The sequence below is a fragment of the Lepisosteus oculatus genome, chromosome 18 (genome assembly GCF_040954835.1).
Source record: "Lepisosteus oculatus isolate fLepOcu1 chromosome 18, fLepOcu1.hap2, whole genome shotgun sequence".
Classification (NCBI taxonomy): Eukaryota; Metazoa; Chordata; class Actinopteri; order Semionotiformes; family Lepisosteidae; genus Lepisosteus; species Lepisosteus oculatus.
The window spans coordinates 13,257,884-13,284,227 of record NC_090713.1 but is presented as its reverse complement, the minus strand read 5'-3'; positions in this window follow the sequence as shown (position 1 = coordinate 13,284,227).

Sequence of the window (26,344 nt, the reverse complement as noted above, 5' to 3'; positions counted from 1 at the left end):
GTGAGATTTTTTTTCCCAGTACAGACAGTCACTGTGAGCTGTAAAACCAGTCCTGCAGTGCATAGTAATAATCACCTAGCCTGGTACCAACAGAAAGCTGGAGATGCTCCTAAACTCTTGATCTCTTATGCAACTACCCATCAGACTGGGATCCCAGAGTGTTTCAGTGGCAGTGGACTTCACTCTGACCATCACAGGAGTCCAGGCTGAAGATGCAGGAGATTATTACTGTCAGAGTTACCACAGTGGTGGTGTGTTCACACAGTGTTACACAGCCATACAAAAACCTCCCTCAGCAGGACTGACACACCCATAAAAAAACTGCTGCTCTGGTTCATCAACAGGAACCACAGAAAACTGGAGCAGAGAACATCTGCAGACCTACCACAGCTGGACGGGGTCAGTACGTCCCTCAGTGACACTTTTTTAATCATCACCTGCCCCATATTTTACTTTTGAAGACTTTGATTAGGAAGAGGAAACAGACACACTGGAGAAAGACAAACAGCCTTTAACTGACAAAACCACTGGCCACTATATATTGTGTACAAACTTAAATAATCTCCTGAGCCTTCGCCATTCTTCAACTGTTGTCACTTGTGACATATATGTTTCTATTTTTTAGTAACCCTTGAGCTCAATCAATATGAAGTAACTGCATTGAGAGCAGCTCTTCCCCTGCCTAGATGAGATCATGTCACTTGAGGACTCAGAGATCACTAGCACTTCCCAGACAGCAGAGAGCTCTGCTTCTCCAGAAAACAGGGTCTACAGCAGGAGAATTCTGCACTGTCTGGGGCTCAACAAGGGTGGAAAGATTTGGGAGGGGGTTGGATAGGGAGGAGGAGGTGTGACAGGGCCCATCTACAGCCTATCCCACAGCCTGCATGCATCAGGCAGTAATCCTGACTCTGGAATCTGGTAACTTATTTTTTAGGTTTTATTTAATACTTTCTTTTTACAAAAAATATTGAAATAATCAATTCCTCACAAAGGTCATATTTAATGGGACATCGACATAATCAAACTGACACCTTTGTTCTCAATCGTGTTCCCTTTATTTAGAGACACTGAGCTGTTCAGTTACAAGCTTGGAGATGTTCGGTCTGGGTTCAGATCAACACACAGTACAGGAGCAAATATGCTAAAGCGAAAGACATGAGCTCAGAATGGCCTTAAGAGGGAGCAGCTTTCCCATTTTTGAACTAGAAACAGGAAAACAAAATAGCTTTTCTCTCAGCAGTGTTCTCAGTGACAGATAGGTAACAGTCTTTCAGGGTCTGTTACTTTAAGGTTTATGGTGGTGCAGTCAGTCAGCTACAAAACTGTATTTAGGGCTAATTATCCTTGACATACTATGACATATATTAAAATTGTCTGTGTTAAAATAAATACAATTTGCATTCATGTTTTTTGTAAATACTTTTAGAGACTGAGGTTGTCTACAGTGGAGGTATCTAAGAATCTAGATAAAGTGTGTAACACCTGGCAGTGTAAACATTTCCAGCTTCAAAGCAGGGGGGGATGTTTGCTGAGACATAGAGAGTCCAGATTCTGTGATCAAAGCAGTCATAAAGTTTACCTTGGTTTACCTTAATTAAGCTCTGAGTAAATGAGTAAAGCGTCAATCAAAAGTCCAGAATGACACCATATAAGCTCCGATCAAGAGAAGGACAGAAAGGATTAAACAGGACACCAGAAGAAAGAGAACAGAAATAGTCAGAACTTGAAACTTGTACCAGGCAAGAGTCCCTACTTCAATATCATCTGAAAAGTCCTGATTCGAGCTCCGTATCTGAATCTTGCTAAGACAGCTTGTTATTCTGTAGCTTTTAGGAAACTTGGAGTTCCTGAGTGAAAAGTCCCTCAGTTTAAAACTGCCTCTCCTGCTTATCAGGTGCATTTTAGAATAGTGAGATGGGCTCCCATTTATTCTGTGGCATCTGGGTGTGCAGAGAGAGATCTAAGTGTAGGCTGTATTCTATTTAGTTTAGAAGGCAGCTTATCTCTCCTTTGGCCTCTATTGGCATTATTATAGAGCCAGGTATTCAGTAAAAGTTTGGGGTGATCTGGGTGGTCTGGATGTAGGCCTAGTCTGTATACTTGTAAATACAGTAACTTGTGCGTTGTGTGTTTATGATGTGTGTAGTGTACAGTTTGTATTGTCATTGTTAATATTTGTTTAATTCAGTGTGCCTGAATTTTTACTGTTTTCATGAAATATGTGCTAGAGAACACATAATTCAAGTGCTTCTAATTATACCAACCACTCTGGTAAATTCTTGAATAAATCCTTACAAGTTGGGGCCTATTATTTTTTTTTACTTATTGATTTATTCGCTCGCTCACTTCCTGTTACTCACTATTTTCGAAACCCCACCATTTGTAACTTTACTCTATTTTCATGTCAGGACACCCACGGAGCATGCTGCTCTACTGGATGTAAGATGCTTTGGTGGGAATGCAGTGTTAGGGGAAAACAATCTAATTTAAAAGCAGGAAACACAACAGGTGCTACAGGGGGATGTTTGGGTCTCAGAGTTTTTCAGGGCTTGCACAAGATCAGTGAGTTCTGGAGATGTAAAACTGTATTGGTTTAGAAAAGCAACTCCAATATACCTGGTGTACAGTTCATTTGCTAAAACAAATAAAGCACTTCAAAACAGGTTTTGCTTTCTTGAGTTCTTTCTGCAAAGGGTTCACCACCTGTTAGCCTTGTCCTGTGTGTGAGAGCAAAGTAGCTTCTGGTGAAATATTGAGGCAAAAACATGTTAAATGAAGTTGAATGCACTTCAGACATTATTCAAAGTGAAAACAGGTAACACGGAACAGGTATCAGGACTATTAAAAAAATCAAATACTAGGGTCTTAGTTTATCAAGCATTCAATGTCAAGATCTACAACTGGAACAAGGCTGAATATTGGGAAAGAAATGGGATTGAGAAAAGCTTAATTGTGAACAGGAGGCAACTCTTTACACACAGAAGTGTAGGTGCGTGGAACAAGCTGTATCAGCTGCATTGTTGAAGGCGATCCTATTCAAGAACACACAAGATGAGCATCTTGGATCATCAAACATCAGCAGTTTATTTAGCTGTCACTTTTAAGACAGCCCATTGGTAGTGCAGCAAAGAAATTTACTGGAGCAATCTAGATGAAGTGCAGGCTGAAAGGGCGCAACGGCAGTGGTCTAGCTGAGATTTCAAAAGCTTTCCAATTAGCTAACTGAGAAAGCAAGATGGGCCCACTAGCCTCCTCTGAGGCTTGTAACTCTGAGCAGCTTGGACCTTCTTTGATCATTTTACCCAGGCAGTCAAGACAAACATAAGCTCCATTTCTAAACTCAATGTATAGGAATAGTTTTCTAAGCTGCATGTTTAGGTTAAAAGAAAATGTGTTGAGTGGAGGTTTCTATAAATGTATTTTCATAGAAAATGAAATCACTTTTGTGCCACCAGAGGCCACACTACCCCATATTCTCTCCATGACATGAAATCAGAGATGCCCTGTTCAATGTCTCTCTCTCCAGCCCCACACACAAAGTGCTGGAATTGGCAACATAACCCACAGCAACAATGATCTTCATCACCATCTTCCTCTGGACACACCTCATCTGTGCTCAGGGTGTGATTTAATACATATCTAGGTGCTGACTTAAACATTTTTTAAAACTTTGATAGAGCATATACCTTGTCATCAAGCTTTACAGAAAAGTGTAAAATACCTAAAATAAATTAATGCATTCTAGTTATTAAATTCCTGTATTTCCTGTGTTTTGTCTTGTTTTCAGAATCCAGTGGACAGTTTACTGTGACTCAGACTCCAGCACTGAGATCTGTTCCCCCTGGACAGACAGTCACTGTGAGCTGTAAGACCACTCCTGCAGAGTCAAACTTATGCATGCGGAATTCAACTATAGCATTTACCATAATTTTAAATACGAAACGTTTGTTTAAAAATACACAAAATTTACAGTACACACGGGTTTCCGGAACCTTCATGTAAATTGAGAACCCTCTGTAAAACGACATGACTTGAATTACTTGCAAAGGGTGCAAGGCAGGATACACTCTGGATAAGAAGCCAGTCAGTTGCTAGGCAGATAGACACAAAAAGACACACAAACACTCACACTGGGGTCAATTTTCCCAGCAGCCAGTTATTCTAACAATGTATTTGAACTGTGAGAGGTGACCGGAGCACCTGGTGGGAAACCCATATGAACACGGAGAGAGGATTTTGCACAAGCAAAATACAGAAATAAAAAGTTAATAAAAGTTTGGCAGTAAGGGATATTCCAATGAAATGTGATGATTAACATAGTATGATTAAAAATTTGAAAATGCATCAATGAAATCATAATGAACAATTGGATTGTTCTGATTGAAAATTATTTTAAAAACTCTCTCTATTAGTGCAATTAGCACAGCAGAAGCTTCTTCACATATAGAATCATACAGTGTGTCTAGATGCCTGGATTCTCATCAATTACCACACAGTCAGAATGGATGTGTGCAGTCTGGCCCACACCTGGAATAGAGGGACAGATAGAACACTAAAGAGAAGGAACTAAAGGAAAAAATACACAGCACTCCATAACACTTACCAGTCATCATATATTAATAGTCCTATGAATCACCACACAATTGGCAGTCATATCCCTAAAGCCCTATTCAAACCCACCTGAAATGTGGTCCCCAAGCTTCTGGTCTGCATCTTGAATAACAAGTAGAACATCCTGGAAGTCTCCCAACCAGAATATTACATCTTTCCAAAGTCCTACAAAATAGATAGCCTTTCCATCATAAGAACTTTGGGAAGTTCAGATACACAAAAAGAATGTAAGCATGCCAAAAATTTTATTGACACACGTTTGATAGTTCACGATAGTGAAAGCATATTTACTTGTATGTGAGAATAAATGTGATTTATTCTTTTTTTGTAATTATTTTAGCCTTTATATTCAATATATGTTATGAGATATGAGATCATTAGAGTTAACATATGTGAAATATATAAACTCTGATGTTATTAAGTCTTACCTTGGTAATCCCTGAGTGAAAGATCAATCTTTCTTATCACAGAAGATCATTTCACAAATAAACTCTATTAAGACTGATAATTTATTATGCATGTTCTTGTGTTCTATCAATACATTGTTATGCTGCAGCCCCTATTAAGCCCTGCAGTGAAATGACAGCTTGAACCCCAAGTGCAGGACTGCAGGGATCTTTGGGAGATCAGAGAGATGAGATGGAGGTGAGGCAGTGAACAGGAAGCAGAGAGTGAGAGATGTGTGGGCTGACTGGGCTGGGAGCGAGTGAAGGCTGCAGTCTGCAGACTGGGACCTGTCTGTGGAGAAGGTGGGGAGACCAGCGCGAGAGGAGCTGTGTGGAAAGTAGACAGCAGGGTCACTGGGGAGAGTTCACTGGGAATAAACAGACAGAGTAATAGCAGGGTCTGTAGCAAGGCCAGCGGAGGACTGGGATGCCCAAGTGCTGGCAAGAGGACCTCCAGGGGAAGGCGAGTCTCTGCTGGATCAGTGCTTTCAGAATGTTTAGAGAAAAAGATGTTGTTTTTAAGAGGTGTATATACACAGCTTAAATGTGGTAGGGCTCTAACGTCAGAGTACTGATCTACAGATTCAGCCATTCAAAGCACGCGGTACAGACACATACCACAGGTAATTGGCTGCGGTGACGCGTATCATGACGCAAGATGACGTTGGGTACCGCGGTACGTGATTGGTTGACCGACAGGGGCACTCGTGGTCCGTTGGTCTGTCGTAGAAAGACTTACTGTAAACGTCTTTACTGTGCCCGTTGTAGATATTGAATTTTACCACTGAAGGGAAATCTTAGTAGCTGAGCATAAAAAGAATAGGAGCATACTGTAACGCGTGTGAAGGCCATAAACGATATTAATTTTGGAACATAAACATACAGTATATAGCTGGTCTTGGAACTTTAAAGAAAAAAATACACACCAGTATTCCATTTCTCCCTAAACATTTTAAGCATCAAAGTATTTAACTAGCATGTGAAATAGCGTGTGAAAAAGTGGTAGTTTTAAGCTTTTCTGCCAATATAATATGGAATCGCGTATCTAAAGAATTTAATAACGGTATGATTATATTCGTGTACTGCGACAGGGCTGTGTAGGGCTGTTTCGCCTCCCTGTTCATGCGAGTTGTCTTGCACCCTACTGGTCTACGTGCCTGACTAAAAACTGGCAGGTTGTGTGTTCAAATCCAGCTGGTACTAGACTTTCCTTTTAACAAACATTTCTTCGAAAAAATAGAATAGCGATATTATGGACAATCAATTGACTTTTATATTTCAAAATATCGCAACATGATCGATTCTAAGTCATTTTTGATAACAATGAATAGTCACCTTCTTCCCTTCTGACAACGGTCCCTGCTTCTGCTTTCTGCTTCTATTGTGTGTGTGTGTGCAACAGAGTAAATTTTTATAGAGAAATGGAGGCTGGACAGTATGCGTTACAATATAAACATTTATATTGATTTAAATCGTGTTCTGATTTAAATCGCAAACGCGTGTTTAATTATATGTGTTTTTTAATCATAATCAGGCTAATGCAACATAAATTGATACAGTATCTTTGTCTTCTAAGTGTCTTAATAAACTTTCAGCATAGCTTTCTACCCGTCAAGATTTATATTTCTTGGGATTTTGGGATCAAACGTGGAAGGATTAGATTGTAATCGTTCATATTTGTCAAATAATCGAAGAAATGTTTGTTAAATGTTTGTTAAAAGAGAAGTCCAGCACCAGCTGGATTCAAACACACAACGTGCCAGTTGTTAGTCAGGCACATAGACCAGAAGGCTACAAGACAACTCGCATGAACAGGGAGGCGAAACAGCCCTACACAGCCCTACACAGCCCTGTCGCAGTACACGAATATAATCATACCGTTATTAAATTCTTTAGATACGCGATTCCATATTATATTGGCAGAAAAGCTTAAAACTACCACTTTTTCACACGCTATTTCACATGCTAGTTAAATACTTTGATGCTTAAAATGTTTAGGGAGAAATGGAATACCTGTGTGTATTTTTTCCTTTAAAGTACCGATTCCTGGAATCTGACTGGCTGACACCCTTCTGAAGTGGTTCCGTAAAATCTGGTATACGGAAACGAAAGTGTTGATAAATACAAGTGTCTTTTAATACACTCTTTGCTGTGCTCTTGAGGATCCTTGTGATATTTTGAGCTCTAGTTGAATGATAAGTGTTGCATTTTAAATCATTTTCGTAGTTAGAAATTATGAAACGCCCTGTTAAAAGCAAGGAAGTTTTTATGCCCGTTGAAGTAAAACAAAATGCCTGACAAAGTATTGCTTGGATAGATTCCAAGTGCTTGTACAAATGTGCTAAAAAATTATACTTTGAGTATACAGCTTGTCCAAAGTCATCCATTATTAATACTATTAGTAATATCTTCAGTAAAGGCTTTGATGCATAAATATTTCTGATAAAGGTAGGTTGTGTACTTTTGTCCAACTGAGCAATCTTGCTTTCATAAAATATACCAACATTTTAATGACGGATGATTAATATGCTGTAATACACAGTTCAAAATTAAAGGCTCAAATGCTGTACACGAGAGGTTAAGCTCCCCCTGGCTGTTTTACAAGGTGACGCCGGATAGTTTCTGGCAGAGCGTCACATGACGCGCGATTAACCGCGTGACACTGCGTAATACCGCGACACGCCCACCGGGGTATGCCGCGAAATACCTCGCCCATTTTGAATGGCTGCATCTGTAGCAGTACATGCACTACATATTACTGTAGATACTGTCGAGGAAATTTAACTATCAAGGAAGCCACAAGAGAGAGTTCTCACCTGAGTAAGGTCTTTATTTCAATATTGCAATATTGGGAGCCCTGTTGCCACTTTGCAAAGTGCAACCAGAGACTCAATTTGTTACAAGCAGTACAGGGTTTTTATAAGACGTTGCGCTGTAAAAAAGCTCAGCGCTTTGTCCCTTCTAAAACTTCCCCTTTCCCTAAGACAAAACAGATTACATCATAGAGCGAGAGAAGAAGCACTAGATTTGTTATTCAAAGCTTATCAGTTACTTTCGGCTAATTCTAACGACCCAGACAGCATATATTGTTTTGGTACATTGTCTTCTAAAGTAACCTAAACAGTGTACTTTGTTGACGCACTGTTTTCTGCACGTACTGTAGCACAGCAATTACATCCTTGAAATATATTATCTAAAAGCACCAATATATTTTTTGCAAAGCTCTCTACATTTTAAGAATCAATTTACTTATTAGATTTCCACTTCAATACAAATAACACCAGACCTAACACTTGCAGATATTGCACCTGTTGTCCCAGCTCAGGTCTTTGCTAACTGTCTGTGACAGGATTTGCATACAGGAAGGAGCTTTGCATACCTGTGCTGTTTCACTGCCCCAAATACTTTAAGACTCACAGTGTGGATCAGTCACTGTTCAGCCCTTTCAGAGTCACTGACACACACAGGACAATGATGCCACTGATTCTACTGCTGGGGACACTGGGGCTCTTTGCTCAAGGTGAGGATTAAAGAAAAAACTTATCTAATTCATTTTTTTATTTTGTTATCATTACTTTCTCAATATTAACTTTTAAAAGTTAAAGTTTAAAGAACTGGATAAATTTAGAATTAATCTAAAATTTAAAGAGCTTCAATAGAAGAGTAGTAAATGTGTGTAAATAAGCTTTACAGAAAAGTGTAAAATACCTAAAAGAAATTAAAATTCCTTTGATTTGTCTTGTTTTCAGAATCCAGTGGACAGGTTACTGTGACTCAGACTCCAACAGTGAAATCTGTTCTCCCTGGACAGACAGTCACTGTGAGCTGTAAGACCAGTCCTGCAGTGTATGTGTATAACTCTAAGCACTACTTAGCCTGGTACCAACAGAAAGCTGGAGAAGCTCCTAAACTATTGATCTATTATGCAAATACCCGTCAGACTGGGATCCCAGAGCGTTTCAGTGGCAGTGGATCTGGGACTGACTTCACTCTGACCATCACAGCAGTCAAGGCTGAAGATGCAGCAGATTATTACTGTCTTGGTAACCACTACATCAACAGCAAAGATCTGTTCACACAGTGTTACACAGCCGTACAAAAACCTTCCTCAGCAGGACTGCACAGAGACTGCACTGCTGCAGCTGGGACCTCCTGCAGGTGCTCTTACAAGTTTATTTTACTACTGTAAGAGATCATTTAACACAGTCACAGTATTCAAGAATTGTGATTATTCTATTTCTCATTTAAATCATTTTGACAAAGAGGCTGTGGGGCAGGCATACACACAAACAAACACAAACACTCACACACTTACACCTAGGTCAATTTTCCCAGCAGCAGGGACATTGTGGAGTTGGTTAGTTCTACCAGTCAGGCCGGTTGCTGTGGAAACACCGTCAGACAGGAAGCTGGCTCCACCTGTGGATAACATCTTGCTGATCAGAGTACTGTGAGGATACCCAAATGTGGAGATATGGATCCTGTGGAGCCGCAGGAGAAGCCAGTAGTCAAGGCAACAACTATCCCAATCGAAAGGTGAGTTTGTGGTCAATGGGAGTAAGGACACAGATAACTACTCTTATTCTGTACCTCCAACAATTTAATGAAGTATTACGGATTGGCTCCGCAATCCATCCCGGGTGTTATGTTATACCCTATGTGAAGCGGTAAGAGCTGGAGGAAACAGGAGACGTAGTTCGGGGAAAACACACAGGGGTTTCATAGTGCATCGAAATAACAGTGACAGTTTCTGAAATGGTGAACAAAGGGGAACAAAGTCGGGCATCCAAATCCAAACAGGTCCAAAGGTGGGTCAGGGGACAATCCATAAGTCTGATACCGTGAGATCCATCCCGAACCAACACAAGGTTAAATCCCGGGGAAGGGGAAAACATGAATACAGGAAGTCCAGGGATCACGGGGCAAGGTCCTCCAGGCCCCGGGCTCAGAAGGTCAGGTAATGTCGGGGATGAGGCTTATACCCTCAGGTGTCCAGCAGCCTGGTGATAGGCAGGCCTCACAACATCCATACCCTAATGCTGAGCCCTGAGAACTGGAGGCACTGGGAATAAATATGGGGAAACAAAACAAGGCACACCTGGAGAACATACCAACAATCACAGAGAACTCATGACGGGAGTAGTGGATCACCCCCTAGGGGTGGGATGTCGACCGTGACATTAAGCAGCAATGCAGTAACACTGGATATGTGCAAGATGTGTACATAGCATGTCATTTTTTGAGAATGAGACACAACTTATTATTAGGGACTAATCGTCAGCTTCTGCAGTATGCACCACGTCAACAGTCTCTACTTAGATCCCTATGATCAGGACTCATCTTTGGTTCGTCTACCTCCCTATCAGTATCTAAGCCCGGATTCATCTCCTCCATCAACAGGACCCCTTCAGTTCCATCCTCTGAACTTTCGGAGTCAGACTCCGAGTGCGAAATCACCCTAGAACCAAGGCCGGTAGTCTTGATCCCCTTACGAGGAGTAGGGACTGAGGCCGCTTTCTCATGCACGCAAGGCCTAATATCAACCCTATTTACCCTCTTAACTGGTCCACCCTCGATGGGTTCCACAGTAAACAGTAGGTCACCAAGCATCTTGGATTTTATTACGACCCAGAGGTCTATTTCTAAGATACACCAACTGACCTACACTGATCGGTGGACAGTAAACCTTGTCTCTCTGTGCCGCAATCCTTTCCACTAATCAGAATATTCTCTAGCTCTTTGTGAGCATCCCTCAACCTTTCCTGGTGCACGACTAACTAGTCCACCTTCAGATTCACAACCTGCTCCTGCCCCAGCAGAGCATCAACTGGAAGATACGGCTTTACCCCAAAAAAGGAGATAGTATGGTGAATACCCTGTAGTCGCATGGGGCGTCACATTATAGGCATAAACCAACTCCGGTAAATGCTCTGGCCACCGACGTTTCTTGTCAGCCAGAAGTGTACGCAACAGGTCATGCAAGGTTCTATTAAACTACTCGCATTGCGCATTCCCAGTAGGATGATGGGGTGTCGTACGGCTCTTCTTGACTCCGTACAATCTACACAACTCCGCAATCACCTCACTCTCAAAGTTACAGCGCTGATCTAAATGCAACCGTTCAGGCACACCATACTTCATGAACCACTCCCATAAAAGCACCTTCGCTACAGTATCTGCCTTTTGATTACGTGTCGGCGAAGGCCTGGGTAAACTTGGTAAGGCCATGGTGAGGTTTGGTGATCACCAAAACATTCTCACGACCATCTGATGCTGGGTCAAGCAGTGTGAAATTGACCGCCACTACTTCAAGGGGCCTGTAGGTAAGGAAAGACTGCATAGGCGGCTGGATTCTGGGCTGAGGAATCTTGGTTAGCACACAACGCTGACATCTCTTCACCCAAGACTCTACATCATCATACATGCCTCCCCAAAAACACCTCAGTCTGAGAAGCTGAAATGTACGCTCTATACCTTGATGGCCCATATTGTCATGTACACACTCAAGCACCTGGTTCCTCAGACATGCTGGTGAGAGCAACTGAAAACACTCACCGTGTCTCGCATCCTCTATCACTCGATACAACAACCCATCCCTCTCTCTGACTCTATTCCACTGTTTCAGTAATACCTTGACTGGTTTTGGCATACTTCTCCGTTCTTTAAAGCTTGGTTTTCTCTTTCTATCCCAAAAAGTTTTAAACACACTGAGCACCAGGTCTTGATTCTGAAACATCAGAAACTCATCCTTACTATAACCAGGTAGAGTGGGAGTATTCCCCTGACCCCCATAATTCACTGGACATGTTCCTGTGTCAAGAGCTCTAATCTGTCTAACCTTACAACTGGTCAGTCCAGCGGTCACTAGATCTGTGTCAAGGACTGTTCCTCGTGACATCCTATTACAAATAGCCACACAATTATCAAACTGCAGGTCTTCCGGATCTGCTTCTGACTCCCCTGCTAACGGCTGCCTAGACAGGGCATCTGCTGGGGCGATACTGGACATCAAAATTGAATGCTGCTAACTGAGCAACCCATCTCTGCTCAATGGCCCCGAGCCTCGCAGTCTGAAGATGACATAGTGGGTTATTATCAGTCACCACCGTAAACCGGGAACCTAGTAAATAGGCATGAAATTTTTCACCCACTGCCCATTTGAGAGCCAGAAGTTCAAGTTTCATGCTGCTATAATTCTTGTCATTCTTTTCTGCATTTCTAAGTTGTCTGCTTGCATAAGAAATCACTCGTTTTCTGGGCTTGATATTGATAGAGGACAGCTCCTAGACTATGACTGCTCGCATCTGTTTCTAAAATGAATGGCTTTGTGAAATCAGCAAATCCAACTACTGATGCACTGGTAAGCTTTTCTTTTAAAGTTTCAAATGCACTCTGACACTCTGAATTCCACCATGAGGTAAGCATCGATTGGCTTTGTGTGGGCTTCCCCCCTTCAAGCAACCATCAACCAAATCATGGAGTGGGCCTACAATCTTGGAAAACCTCTCTATATACCTTCTGTAATAGCCACAGAAACCAAGGAAAGATCTTAGTTCCTTCAAGGTAGAGGGCACAGGCCACTTCTCCACAGCTGAAATCTTATCAGGATCAGTTCCTATCCCCTCAGCCGAATTCTGGTGTCCTAAAAATGTAACTTCCTGCTTCAGGAAGTTACATTTTTCCAATTTCACTTTAAGACCCGTTTCCTTAAGGCTTTTTAAGACCATTTCCAACCTCTCCAGATGTTCCTCAAACGTCTTAGAATATACAAGAAGGTCGTCTAAATAAACCAACACAATCTGAAAAATCAAATCATTCATAGTTGCCTGCATTAATCTCTGAAAAGTTGCTGGCCCATTAGAGACTCCCATTGGCATTCTAATGTATTCAAATAGCCTAAAAGGTGTTGTAAAGGCAGTCTTATGCTTGTCTCGCTCATCTACTGCTACCTGATGGTAGCCACTGGCCAGATCAATAGTTGAGAAATATTTTGCACCCTGCAACGCATCAAAAGTTTCATCAATGCGAGGTAAAGGGAACGCGTCTCTTCTTGTCTTCTGATTTAATTTCCGGTAGTCTACACACATGCGGATATCACCATCTGCTTTCTTCACTATGACAACAGGAGAAGCATATGAGCTACTATTCTCCTGTATGACCCCTTTTACTGTGCATATTTCACATCCACCGTCACTTGTTCTACATCAGCAGACACCCATTGGAACTTCACTTCACAACCTAATGCACTACTGGCGCTCTCCACTATTGACAAGACACCCAGCCGAGTTCCAGGAGGAAGCCACACATCCTCTGCAGAGAGGTTAACTACCTGTACCGGTGAGATTTGTTTATGACCCTCTATCAAAGTGGGAACAACAAGGAGACCTCCTGGCAGTGGTATGTTTAATGGCTCAAGTAACATCTGCATCTTCTCTGATGGTTTTGGACTACCTGTTACCATGAGGGTGGCCACCGACCATGCAGGCACATGTATTGTACCTTTACCGGCTAACCTGGCAACAGCCTTCTTCTCCACATTACCTACCTGAATTTTCTGAAATACCTGTCCCCAATCAGAGTCCAATTCCCCCCCCCCCAACACTGTATCAAATTCAGAATGGACCAACTGTTTACACCAACTTATTATATTCATACCAATTATTCCTGGAATAGACTTCTGATTATTCTGGGGATCCTTCACCACTAAGAACCCACAGTCAGGGATTGTCAGGCCTAATACTTCTATGTCTAACTCCAAATATCCCAAATATGGCATTTCTAATCCATTGGCTGCAGTTAACCTAAGCCAGCCAGCAGTTTTCAACATGTCCTCATCGTCCCCACACAAATGCTTCCTGAAAAACTCCTCTGTTACAGTGCTTACTTGACTTCCGGTATCCAACAAAACGGGCGTAGAAACTCCTGCTTTCTTTATGTCAACCACTGGACAAACCCCAATAGCACGTTTCATTACTTGATCTCGAGATCGCTTCACTCTGTTGGAGTCTACTGCTTGCCCCTCGATTGTCCGACTCACCACAACCAAGGGCTCTAGTTTCCCTGCTGACTAGGAGCTGCTGACCCCTCCCCCTTTTCAGTCAGCCTCACTGGACAATTTCGTGCTACATGTCCTTCCATCTGACAATTAAAACACATAGGCTTTCCATCATCTGTGAACTTCATTTAAATGCTTTGTTTACCTCAAACCCCGCTAGACCTCATTCTTTGAATGACAAGATCTTTTACCGCTTGGGATAGCTCTCTAATGGCGTTCCCTTGCTCTGCTACCATTTTCAGGACATCCTCCAGCGTGACTGACTTTGTTTCATCAGCGTTATCCAAAGTACATTGTGCCAGTTTGTTTCAAGTTTGTTTCAAGATCAAACTCCAAGCTTGAGAGAGAGCATATGAAAAATCAAGAATGCTCTCACCCTCCTTTTGCTTTCGGCCATAGAAATCATTCAGCAACTGAGAAGTACTGTGTTTATCTCCGAATACATCTCTGAGATAGCCAAATATATCACTGATTTGATCTGTTTCATCTACACCACGCAGGCGAACCTCTTCTAAGGCTGAACCTCTCAGAAGAGACATAACAAAATCAAACTTATCAACAGGGGACTGGTTACGAACACACAATACCCGCTCTACTGAAATGCCATCTTTTTCATAATCACCACTAAATGGAGAAATATGACGTTCCCTAGGGAAATAGACATAAGATCGTGAGGATGCATTACACCAAGAAGCAATATTGGCCATCACTTCTTCATGCTTCCTATTCAACTCCCTAAGCTGAGTTTGCACATCTGTCTCATTCAGAGTTTCCTCCTCTGAGAGACAACAGTCATCTGCTTCTCATGACATTGTATAGTGCACTATTTGCCTGTAGAACTCAAACTCAGTGACTGGCTACAGAAAGTGATAACTAGCACTAAAGTCTCTGCCAACGTGCACTAGAACAGTCCGGGAAGCTGGTTCCGCCAGCGATCCTCTCCTGGGTCTTTGCTCCGGACATCCAGGATGCTCACCTCGGTGTCCTTCTCACACCTCTCTGCGCAGACCGGACACCCGCAGTGCAGCTCTTCACCACTACCGTATTTTTTTTTCTTCTTGACCTTATACTGCATCCAAAAGCTCAGAATACCCCACTCCTGGTACCAAGAATTGTAGCCCGGGAAAGAACACACCGTACTACAATAAACTTAAATGGGGATTCTTTTTATTCTGGATCTGCATGAAATCATAAAAATGAGTGGTTGTATTATTTTCTATTACAGAACTTAGATTGTATGCTGTAAAACCTTTAACCCGAAAGATTCACATAGATATACATGGAGATATACACACACCAGGATGCAAAAAGTGCTACTAAAATAACAAAGACAAAGAAAAAAATACGGTAGTGGCAATTTCCCTAAGGAAAGAAATACTCCACATTAGTCTGAATGCCACATTCTTCATTGGTCCCATTACATCACAGAAATATAAGAACAAAACTACTCACTTTAATCTCGTCTAATCCAAGACACACAGAATATCACAGTCTTCTTTTAACACGCTCTGAACAAGTTAAACAGAATAAGGTCATTTTCAAAGAACAAAACAAATCATTTCCTCCACAAACAATGGTTAAAGAAATGCAAACTAACAATAATGTATAACCATTAACCGTTACGGACATTATTCCCACGAAACCCATCCACACAGCACTGGAACCTCATGGGAGAGGGGATCACTTCATCCCTAAACATCTATCAATTTTGTCTAACTAATATGTCGCCCTCCCCTCATATATCAACAATATACATCTCTTTCATGGATTTCCAAACTTCATTTTTTATAGCTACACCATCAATTAAATTCTGAACATTTACTTCTGCTTTCACATCACATGGAGCCACACACCAAGCTCATCTTTACGATGTCCACTTCCACAATTACTGGCGCACTGACATCACTCATACGTGCGTGTCTTAAAGCGACAGCTACAAATTTCAGTGTCAGATTTCAAATATCCACTCCGTAACCACCCGGTTACATATATCTTCTACCAATCATTCATTTCTAGACATAAATGTATCTGTTAACCATCCACGACTCTCATCCTCGGTCTATTACAAACCCACAGATTCACACGGCTTTCTCCTTTACATCCCACTCACACCAAAAACTCTCTCCCTTTTTCACAGTTCCTCAGGCTACATCGACTCTGCAGTGACGACATGGATTTCCAGAACCAAGCACTCAAATTTTATTATTTTTTCATCAACAGAGGATACCCCACCTATGTTATCGATAGGGCCATCACCCGGGCCAAAAACAGCCCTCGGATCATCAACTTGACAAGGAACTCCCAGACTTACAAACGCATTCCTTTGGTGCTACCCTACCACTCTAACATACTTTCTATCTCTAGGACCATTATTAACAACTACTTCATTTTACAGGGCGGTCCCTCCATCGATACCATGTTTTCTAACCGCCCAATCATCTCATTCCAGTGACCATCCAATCTACGTAAACTTCTGATTCCCTTGACTGCACTCAGCAATCATCCCCACCAGGCACCTTCCCTTGCAACAGAACTTGCTGCATCACCTGCAAATACATATCTAACAACACACTCATTCAGGGCCCCTCAGGTCAATTCCGGATCACCCAAATGACATCCTTTACCTCCAGCAACCTCATTTACTGTATCTCCTGCAAAAAATGCCCAGCTATCTACGTTGGGGAAACCGGAAGGAGACTAGGAGACCGGTTCAGAAAATGTGATAGGGCTGTGAAGATTAAAGATTTCTCCAAACCCATAGTTTCTCATTCCACCTCAGATGGCCATGGTCACACTAATCTCTCTGTCTCTGTTTTCAAAGAAGGGTTTCTCAACTCCCGTATCAGAATAACAACAGAAACAAAACTCATCCTGAAACTAGGTTCACACCATCCCCCTTCTCTCAATGACCGACCAATTTTCATGTAATCTTCTCTACTCTCATGTGGGTTTTGACTTCACATCTTTTTTCACCCCTCTCCACTTTGCACTTCCTGAGTGGCCTCTCTGCCTCTCTGCCCCTCCTGCCTACTCCCCTCTCCCAGCTTTTGTTCTTCTGTGCTATTTAATCTTTGCTGTCTGCCCTGTCTTTCTCACACCTGAAGAAGGCTTCACAGCCGAAACATTGTGTTTTCTCTCTTTTCTTTTCAGCATGGAATAACCTATTACTTGTTCCTTACTGTATATACAATATGATACCATATGGTTTTATAACTACAGTACAGTATGTGTGAAATATTTTTCTTAATCAAAATTTAAAGTTATTTTTTTTGCTTATTACTCGTTGCCACAATTTACAAAATGTAGATTGTCTTAATGCATATGTAAACCTGAAAGAGGCAAATTGCATTCACAACAAGCCATAATAATAAACAATTTTATACATCTGGCTATGTATAAAACATAGCGAAAGGTATCACTTTTACTGGGATTTGAACCCCGTTCTTTGGAATATCAACCACTTGTCTTAACCGCTGTATTACAGTCCATGAGTGTTTCTGTTACACATTCCACTTGCGTCTCTGTTCCTTCTTGCATACCCACCCGCACACCCTGTAACAAACGCTCACCGTTCTCTCCCATCCCTATTTTAGTTCTCCTTTTTCCTCATTTCCCCGGTCACTATTGCGGATTCTCCTCGACCTCCCTAGTCCGCGTTTTTCTCTAGGTGTTCACAGGTTCTGATCTCCTTGCTTGCTTCTCGTTTTCCGATTTCGCCTACTGTTTTGGATTGTTGCTTTCTCGTTTTTCTTCCGCGTTCCGACCTACTCGCCTGCTTCCTGGATTTGAGTTCGCCTAGTGTTTTGGATTGTTGCTTTCTCCCTGACTCTCCGTGTTCAGACCTCCTTTCCGGCTTCCTGGTTTTTGTTTTGCCTAGCGATTCGGCTTTGTGTCTTTCTCACTCTCCTGAGTCCTGCACAGGATCCACTGACCAGATCAGCCCCATTCTAACAGAATAGTGAGCCAAAATATGGATCCAGCGGACCAGAACACCACTGCTGCCTTTTTTCAACAGCAGTCCCAGGCTCTTCCACAACTGACCACTGCAGTTCAACGCCTAGTGGACCACACCACCCATCCCCCACCCCCTCCAGTGGCTCCCGTTCCTGCTCCTCCCTTGGCTGCTGCTGCTTGCCCCTTGCCCCCTCCCACCCCGGAGAAATTTGAGGGTGACCCAGCAAAGCTTCAGAGTTTTTTAACCCAGTGCTGGATGGCCTTCCACCTTCGCCCTGATTGTTTTCCCTCTGACAGAGAGAAGATTGCCTTCATGGTCTCCCACCTCTCCGGTCGAGCCCTGGACTGGGCTACCTCCCTCCTTGCTCAGAATCTCCCCGTGACTGCTGATGCCAACCGGTTTTCTGCTGCCATGCAGTCCATTTTTGGTCAGCTCCACTCCCACCATATTGCCATCTCCCGGTCTTTTCAAGATTATGCCATGGAATTCCGCCTCCTGGCCTTGGATTCCCAGGAGGCTCCCATACATCGGATTCTTGCGTTCTTATCAGAATATACTGATGCGTAAACATATTCATTACCATATTTTGAAGCATTGGAATAATACATGTCATACAGCAACATAAAAACAGGAAGACAAGTATCACAGCCCCTATAATCAGTGTTAGTAACTTAAAGAAAAACATTCCCCCTGGCCCAAACAGTGATACTAACCAGGAGAGAAAACCCAGTGTATCTTTTATTCCTCTCTCTTTATTCACCTTGTCTTTTAGTTCTTTCAAATGCTGAATAGCGAGCATAAGATTTCTGTAATCATCGTCATTAGCTGGAATATATGTACAACAGGAGTCTCCTACTAAAGCACAGACTCCTCCAGATGCTGCATTTTGAAGGTCCAGCATGAACCTATTCTGGAGTGCCATTAATCTAACTCCCCTTAATTCTTGTTTGATAGCATCTAAGCCTTCTAACGTGATATTAATAAAAGAGTACATTTCATAGCAAGTAATTTGTAACCAGCGGGCATCAGCTACTGCCTGAATACTCGGCCCTGAGGAAAAAATAATTTCAGCTGCAGTAAATAGTCTATTGTCCTCTGGTATTTTAGACATATCTGGACCATATCTGTCAGCCAAACTGAGAGCGCGTTTAACCCTTGACTCCCTCTGAAGGGGCTTCATTGAATTTAACAAATAAGAGTTTACTGGGACAATGAGAATGGAGTGGTGTAATGTGACTAGAGCACACACTCCTCTCCACTGGGGAGGAAGGCTATCATAAACTTTCGCACCACATTGCCAATACCAATCCATCAAAACCATAGTTCCGTTAGATAAAGTATGGTTAGTAACCGTGGCACCTGTTCTTCCTACTGAGGGGCCACGACCTTTGTTTTCATGGCAATAAGAGTGATTAACTCTAGAAGGCAAGTAAACTGCTACTTTAACAGGAGAATCAGCCCAAGTAACGTGATTTTTAGATAATCCCACAAAGAAGGACATTCTGCTTTTTTACTGGCAACATTGAAGTGAATAGCAAAATGCCCTGCTGGATCACTGGGAGAAATGAAGCCTAATGATACTGTAGTAGACTTGTTTTTCTTCAGGCCGTTTGCATATGGATGTCCCTTTGAGTAGGTTAAATATGTTATGGTGAAGGTGGGAAAAGATCTAGGGTCTGGCTTTGGAAATCCTGCCTCAGCCTGAATATCCTGTAGCTGTCCCCTTTTCACCAACAGAGGTTTCACAGGGGTCTCAGCCTCCTGTTCTACAAGTACTGCTCACCTGACAGCTGCATCTGCAAAGTTGTTCCCTCGAGTTACTGGAAACATTTCTTTATTATGTGATTTACACTTTACCACAGCTACTGCAGTCTGTAGCTGCAAAGCTTCCAACAGTTCAGAGACAAACCCAGCATTCTTAACTGGAGTCCCTGCCTTGTTGGGGAAATCCCTATTCCTCCACCTCCATCCAAAATTGTTGCATACACCAAATGTATATATACAGTCTATATAAATCACTACAATTTTCCATTTAGCATACTTACAAGTTTCAATTAAATATTTTCATTCGGTCTGCTAGTTCTACACCAGAATATTCACAGTTTATACAGTCAGGCAGGTAGCCTGCACAACACATAAACACAGCCCCTTGGCCACTGCATCGAGGGCTCCTGAATAATAATAACCCACCAGACGATGCCTATCTCCATGCTCCTGCACCAGCACAACAGCTCACAACCCATTTATTTCCACTTACATACAGATTACATACAGATGATCCGTCTGAGGGAATCCAGTCCAGGGCCAGTGCCTGCAAGAAAGCTTGTTTCAAAACATTAAAAACAGTTTCTGCTGCAGGGGTCAAGGCAATTTTGTCTTTAGACTGCACTACCCCCCTTAAGCCAATACGTCACCAGACAAGCTCGTTCTGAGAAGGCATTCAGCCTGGCTTTATCATGTAATGGTTTTATACTTTTTCGTCTGAAGATCTAATACTTGGAGTAGCCCAGCCTTATGGATTCCCACATTAGGTAAAACAATCACAATATCACATAACTCTATTGAGTTAGTTTACATAAATGTTATTTCATACAGGAATTCCTTATAAATGCTGCAGGGCATCCCAGCCCAATAGGTCTGGGGTGTCCCCCACCCACGTCAGTAGTTGAAACTGTACATCTTTTCCTAAGCATACCGTGACAGCTTGTATCTGCTTTAAACACAACCCTTGCCCCCCTTCTCCTGTAGCCTCCTGTTACCCGTTAGAAAACTTTATATCACATCTTTATGCTGTTTTAGTCTAAAAACAGGACAGCTGTGCTCCTGTGTCCCCCAGTTACTGCACACTGTAAGATTATTTCACTTTTATTTCAATCCTGAGATAAATTTAGGAAGGCTACAGAGGGGTTTACTAGATTAAAACTGTTAGTTCACACATGGCTCTCGTTTCAGCTTCTGACATGTTCTTTAATTGTGAAATCAAGCCTCTTTCTTCCAATTTCGCCAAAAAACAATTTTTTTAGTAACTGCACACCAGCTTATTAGTAGTTTTGTCTTTGAGGTTTTATATCTCGGTATAACATTAAAGTCGCACAATAATTTCGACAAACTGGCGGCTCCCTTTTCTCCTCCTTGGGAGTCTTTTTACCTCCCATTTGCAGCGCTCGCACTTCTGCATGCATACTTCGCGAGTTATTAAATCACATCTGTCACTGTTCGTAATATCAGGAAAGCATAGTTGCACTATAGTTGGCAACATCAGGTTTTAACCCACTCAAGTAAATTTGTTTTATTACTGTGGAAGTATCTTCATTCACTTCCTTTTCATCGGCTAACCCCGAGTATACTATCCATAAAGCTATAAACCTTTCTGTAAAATCTGAAAACATCCTCACTTCCTTCTGCTGACATGCTGTTACTTTTCTCTAATCAGTTTTCGGTGGGTAATGCTCTTTCAAAAATCTCCACACTAATTCCCACCCTTCTCCCAGATTCTCTCTCAAGGCGTTCTATTTCTTCTTTTGCTTTTTCTTTTTCTACATATACAACTTCGTTTCGTTCAGCCATTGCTTTTAGCTTTTCCATCAGGGATTTTTCCGTCTCATCTATGATATTCTGTTGAATTCTCAAATATTCCTCTAAATATTTTTATCCAAAGGTTCATACCCTTTTCTACATTCCTGTTCAGCCTAAATTCCGTCTGACAGTCAATATTTCTTTTAAATTTCACTTTGGATTAATCAAACTTTTTTTTCCCTTCACACCAAACCATTTTCACGTCTCCCACGCGCCCCGCTGAATCCCCCAGTCGAGACAAACTGACGAACTATCACAATACGGGAACACGGACCAGGTTCCAAATCCTGGCTTTAAACACACAGTTGAATCGAGTTACCATTTTCGGCTCTTCTGCGAGTACAATTCTAGTTACTACCTTCAGCCGTACTGCAGTCGTGTACCAGGATGCAACACCTGGATTTTTTCGCACGGGCAGGGCGAGATGCTATTCCTTCAGGAATCCCTCCTTTTCTACCCCACCTTCACAAAACAGGCATCTAAAACACATACACCATTAACTCATTTTTCTGTTGTACTCGCTTCAGCTTCAGGAAAACCCTGAACCCACCACAGCAACATGGAGAGGACAAGGGACTTTTTAGAAAAGAGGAGTCCTTACCTCTTTTTAGAAGCGGCCGCCTAACTTTTCCTCTCCATGTCCGTGTGGTTTAATTTAGATGGATACTTCTTCATAATTTGGGTCACGTATCCGCCAATCTGCCTCCTCCTTTTTAGAGGACGTTGTAAACCTTTAGGAACAATATGATCTAGCAATAAGGTTATGTCACTGTAATTAGGCTTAAGACAATCAAGAACAAGGCGCTTGCCTTTCTTCTAAATTCTTTACGATCATCAGGCAATTTAGGAAAAGATTTAACTAATGCAAATAATTCACTAGGAGACCAATGTCAATGTACTGTACATATGCTGGAGTTCCTTCTGGACCTGGAAAAGTGCACATTGGCATTTCACAAACAAGTGGCTCCGGACCGCTTTCTAATTTCGGTGGAGACTTTTTCTTTTTAGTAAGCATGGCCATGACTTTAGCTGCAGCTTGCTGTTCTTTAGTTTCAAGACTAGTCTTTTTTAAGCTTCCCATTATTTCTGTGATTCCTCTTTCCATTAAATAAGTTTTCCAATTCATTTTCTTTCCTTTCTTCTCCTTCTCTTCTAAGTTTCCCCTTCTTCAGGAAACTTCTTTTTCCTAATTCAACTTTCCTCTGTCCATTCTGATTCACTTACAAAGATCCTTCATAGTTATGGGCCCCTAATTATCATATATAAATTATGTGCAAGTTCCCTTACACCTATTACCCTAGCTTTACAGTTCATAATTTTTTTTTTTACTCTAACCCAGGCTATAATTGTTTCTCCGAATTTGTCGTACATGTACTTTTGCTGGACTGCTCGGTCCCATTTTCGTCTTTGAATTTTAATTTCCCATTTTTACCGATCGGTGCCTTACTTAGAACCTTATCACATTAACTACTCCGCAGAGCAAAAACCACACGTCTGTGTTAAGATAAGTTCTTTATATGAGTCCTGGACTCATCAAACCCGCGTGAGAACACCCCTGTGGCTCGCTTCTCAAACTATTAATTTTAAAGGATCACTTACTGACGTCAGACAGCTGCCAATTCTCCAGACGCGTCTCTGGAAGGATAAACAGTTTATCCTCCGAGGTTCGTCCAATTTGCTAAAATTGTCCGGGTCCGGATGGAGTTTCAGCAGCCGTTCGCGTTCAGGTTTGTGATCCCGGACGAGCCCCCAAATTGTCATGGAAATATAACTATCAAGGAAGCCACAAGAGAGTTCTCACCTGAGTAAGGTCTTTATTTCAATATTGCAATATTGGGAGCCCCGCTGCCACTTCGCCAAGTGCAACCAGAGACTCAATTTGTTACAAGCAGTACAGGGTTTTTATAAGACGTTGCGCTGTAAAAAAGTTCAGCACTTGGTCCCTTCTAAAACTTCCCCTTTCTCTAAGAGAAAACAGATTACATCATAGAGCGAGAGAAGAAGCACTAGATTTGTTATTCAAAGCTTATCAGTTACTTTCAGCTAATTCTAATGACCCAGACAGCATATATTGTTTTGGTACATTGTCTTCTAAACTAACCTAAACAGTGTACTTTGTTGACGAACTGTTTTCTAAAATTCTGCACGCACTGTAGCACAGCAGTTACATCCTTTAAATATATTATCTAAAAGCACCAATATATTTCTCTACATTTTTAAGAATCAATTTACTTATTAGATTTCCACTTCAATTTCTATATGGGATTCCTACTTTTTTTTTACTGCTCCCTCTCGTTAAATCTTCAGTCTTATTATTGACTGTTAGACTTGCACTTTTCCACGTTTTTGCCAATAAAGTGTCAAAATACAGCCCATGTCTTCTTGCAAGAGTCTGCCATCAGTGTGTCACTTAAAGTAACGTAAACAGAGCTAGAAGCACAGGAAATGACAGTGCAGAACCTTGGAGCTACTGCATTAGTACAAGACAAAGGACAAACCCGCAGCCCCACTGGAGACTCAGCAGGTGTGAGCCTGGCCAGTACCTGGAGGGGAGACTCCTCCTGGGAAAGCTGAGGCTGCTGCTGGAAGAGGTGTTAGTGGGGCCAGCAGGGGGCGCTCAGCCTGCGGTCTGTGTGGGTCCTAATGCCCCAGTATAGTGACGGGGGACACTAGACTGTAAACAGGCGCCGTCCTTCTGATGAGATGTCAAACCGAGGTCCTGACTCTCTGTGGTCATTAAAAATCCCAGGGTGTTTCTCGAGAAGAGTAGGGGTGTTACCCCGGTGTCCTGGCCAAATTTCCCCCCTATGCCTTTACCCATCATGGCCTCCTAATAACCCCCCTCTCTGAACTGGCTCCATCACTCTGCTCTCCTCCCCACTGAGAGCTGGGGTGTGGGACTGGCGCCTCATCCGGATGGGGGTACACACTGCTGGGGGTGGAGGGGGATCCCCATGACCTGGAAAGAGCTCCGAGTGGAGGGTCCCGAAAGGCGCTATAGAAGTGTAAAATGATGAAGATGATTATAAATAAGAATTAATGGGCGCACGTTAATGGTGACGTGCGGGACTCAATCTCACATCCCGCTAGCCTTCAAGCTGTAGCACTGGAGCATAAGGATGCCGGCTTTTAAAATCAAGCTGGGAACGCTGAAGTGTTGAGGTGTCGTCGATAGCTCACCGGGGACACCAACATCCAAGGAGTGAGCGCGTGGAATTCTTGGTGCGACACTGTGCGACTGGCTTAACCTGCTTGGTTAACGGGCAGCCCTCCTGGCCATTGGAGGCTTGAACCCCACCCAGGAGGGATCAGCCCAGGGGCACCTGCAAGGCTGGAGGAGGGCCGCCTGAGACAAATGCGGGCAAACGCGAGACAATTGTGGCGCTGTGGCTTGTCGTGAAGGGGCGCTGGTTTGCAGTCGGCGAGAGTCTGGGTTCACATCTCCCGAACGGACACTGGTCGGCGAAGATCTCGGTTCAAACTGGCTATACGGCTCTGTGGTTAAGGATCTGTGCCTGTGACTGGGAGGTTGCCGGTTCAAATCCAGCAGCTGGCAGAGGCATCCTACTCTGTTGGGCCCCTGAGCAAGGCCCTTCACCCCAGCTGCTCCAGGGGTGCTGTATAAATGACTGACCCTGCACTCTGACCCCCAGCTTCTCTCCCTGTCTGTGTGTCTCCTGGAGAGCAAGCTGGGGTCTGTGAAAAGACGCATTCCTAATGCAAGAAATTGTATAGGGCCGATAAAGCAACATCATTATTATTAAATGCAAAGGCAGGTGTTTCTTGTCATTATAGAGAGCTTTTTTCCATAATGATGGCGATCTGGTACAGCTCTCTGACCACCTGCTACCTCCCGCGTGTGGCTGAAGACCACCTGACACGGACCCAGACGCCTGTAGGACGAGGAAGCGTCAGGAAAGAGGGTGCTACAGCTGAAATCGAGCTCCCCCCCATCTGTAAGAGCGCCCCCTAGGGAAGACATCCGAGCAGGCAGGCTGCAGCACCATCAGAGTGGCAAAGGAGCAAGTTGGAGGGAAACATTTCATCCTGAGGAGAGGAGATCGTCTTATTGATCCGATCCCTTTCAACCAACTGCTGAAGGCAACGGACTTGATCGGATTTTAGTCAAACCCTTAGCTAGGGTTAGGATAATTAGAAAACATGGAGGTTGTTTGATGGCATGGTTGTGTTCTAGGACAGAAAGGATTTTTAGGAAAAGTGATATTATATCTTCACAATTTGTTTCTTGCCTATATGGCTCTCTGCACTGCTTTGCCCTTAATGGGAATGATGACTTAAAAGCAAAAGTTTGAAAGAAAAGGCTTCAGCTTTTCAAACTGTTGCGTTTGGCATGTAATGCACTGGCATTTTTAACAGTTACAGCTAATATGTATGGGCTATTCCTGACTCTTAACCTATTTAACCCTGAAACAATGCTCATGGAGAACACCGTTCAACACTGCAATTTCTAATGACAGAATACTCTTCAAAAAAATAAAAATGTAGCCCAGTTCAAGGCCTAAAGGCGATTTAAAAGAGGGGGGTTTCAAATATTAGAAAAGCGCTACGTTAAAGGAAAGGTGGCAGAGCTTGCGATGAACCGAGGGGGGCAGAGACGGGGGGGGAGGAAGGTTATACTTCAGAAGCAGAACCGTAAAGGAACAAAACAAATTCACCCTCCCAAGACGCTTAAGTCCA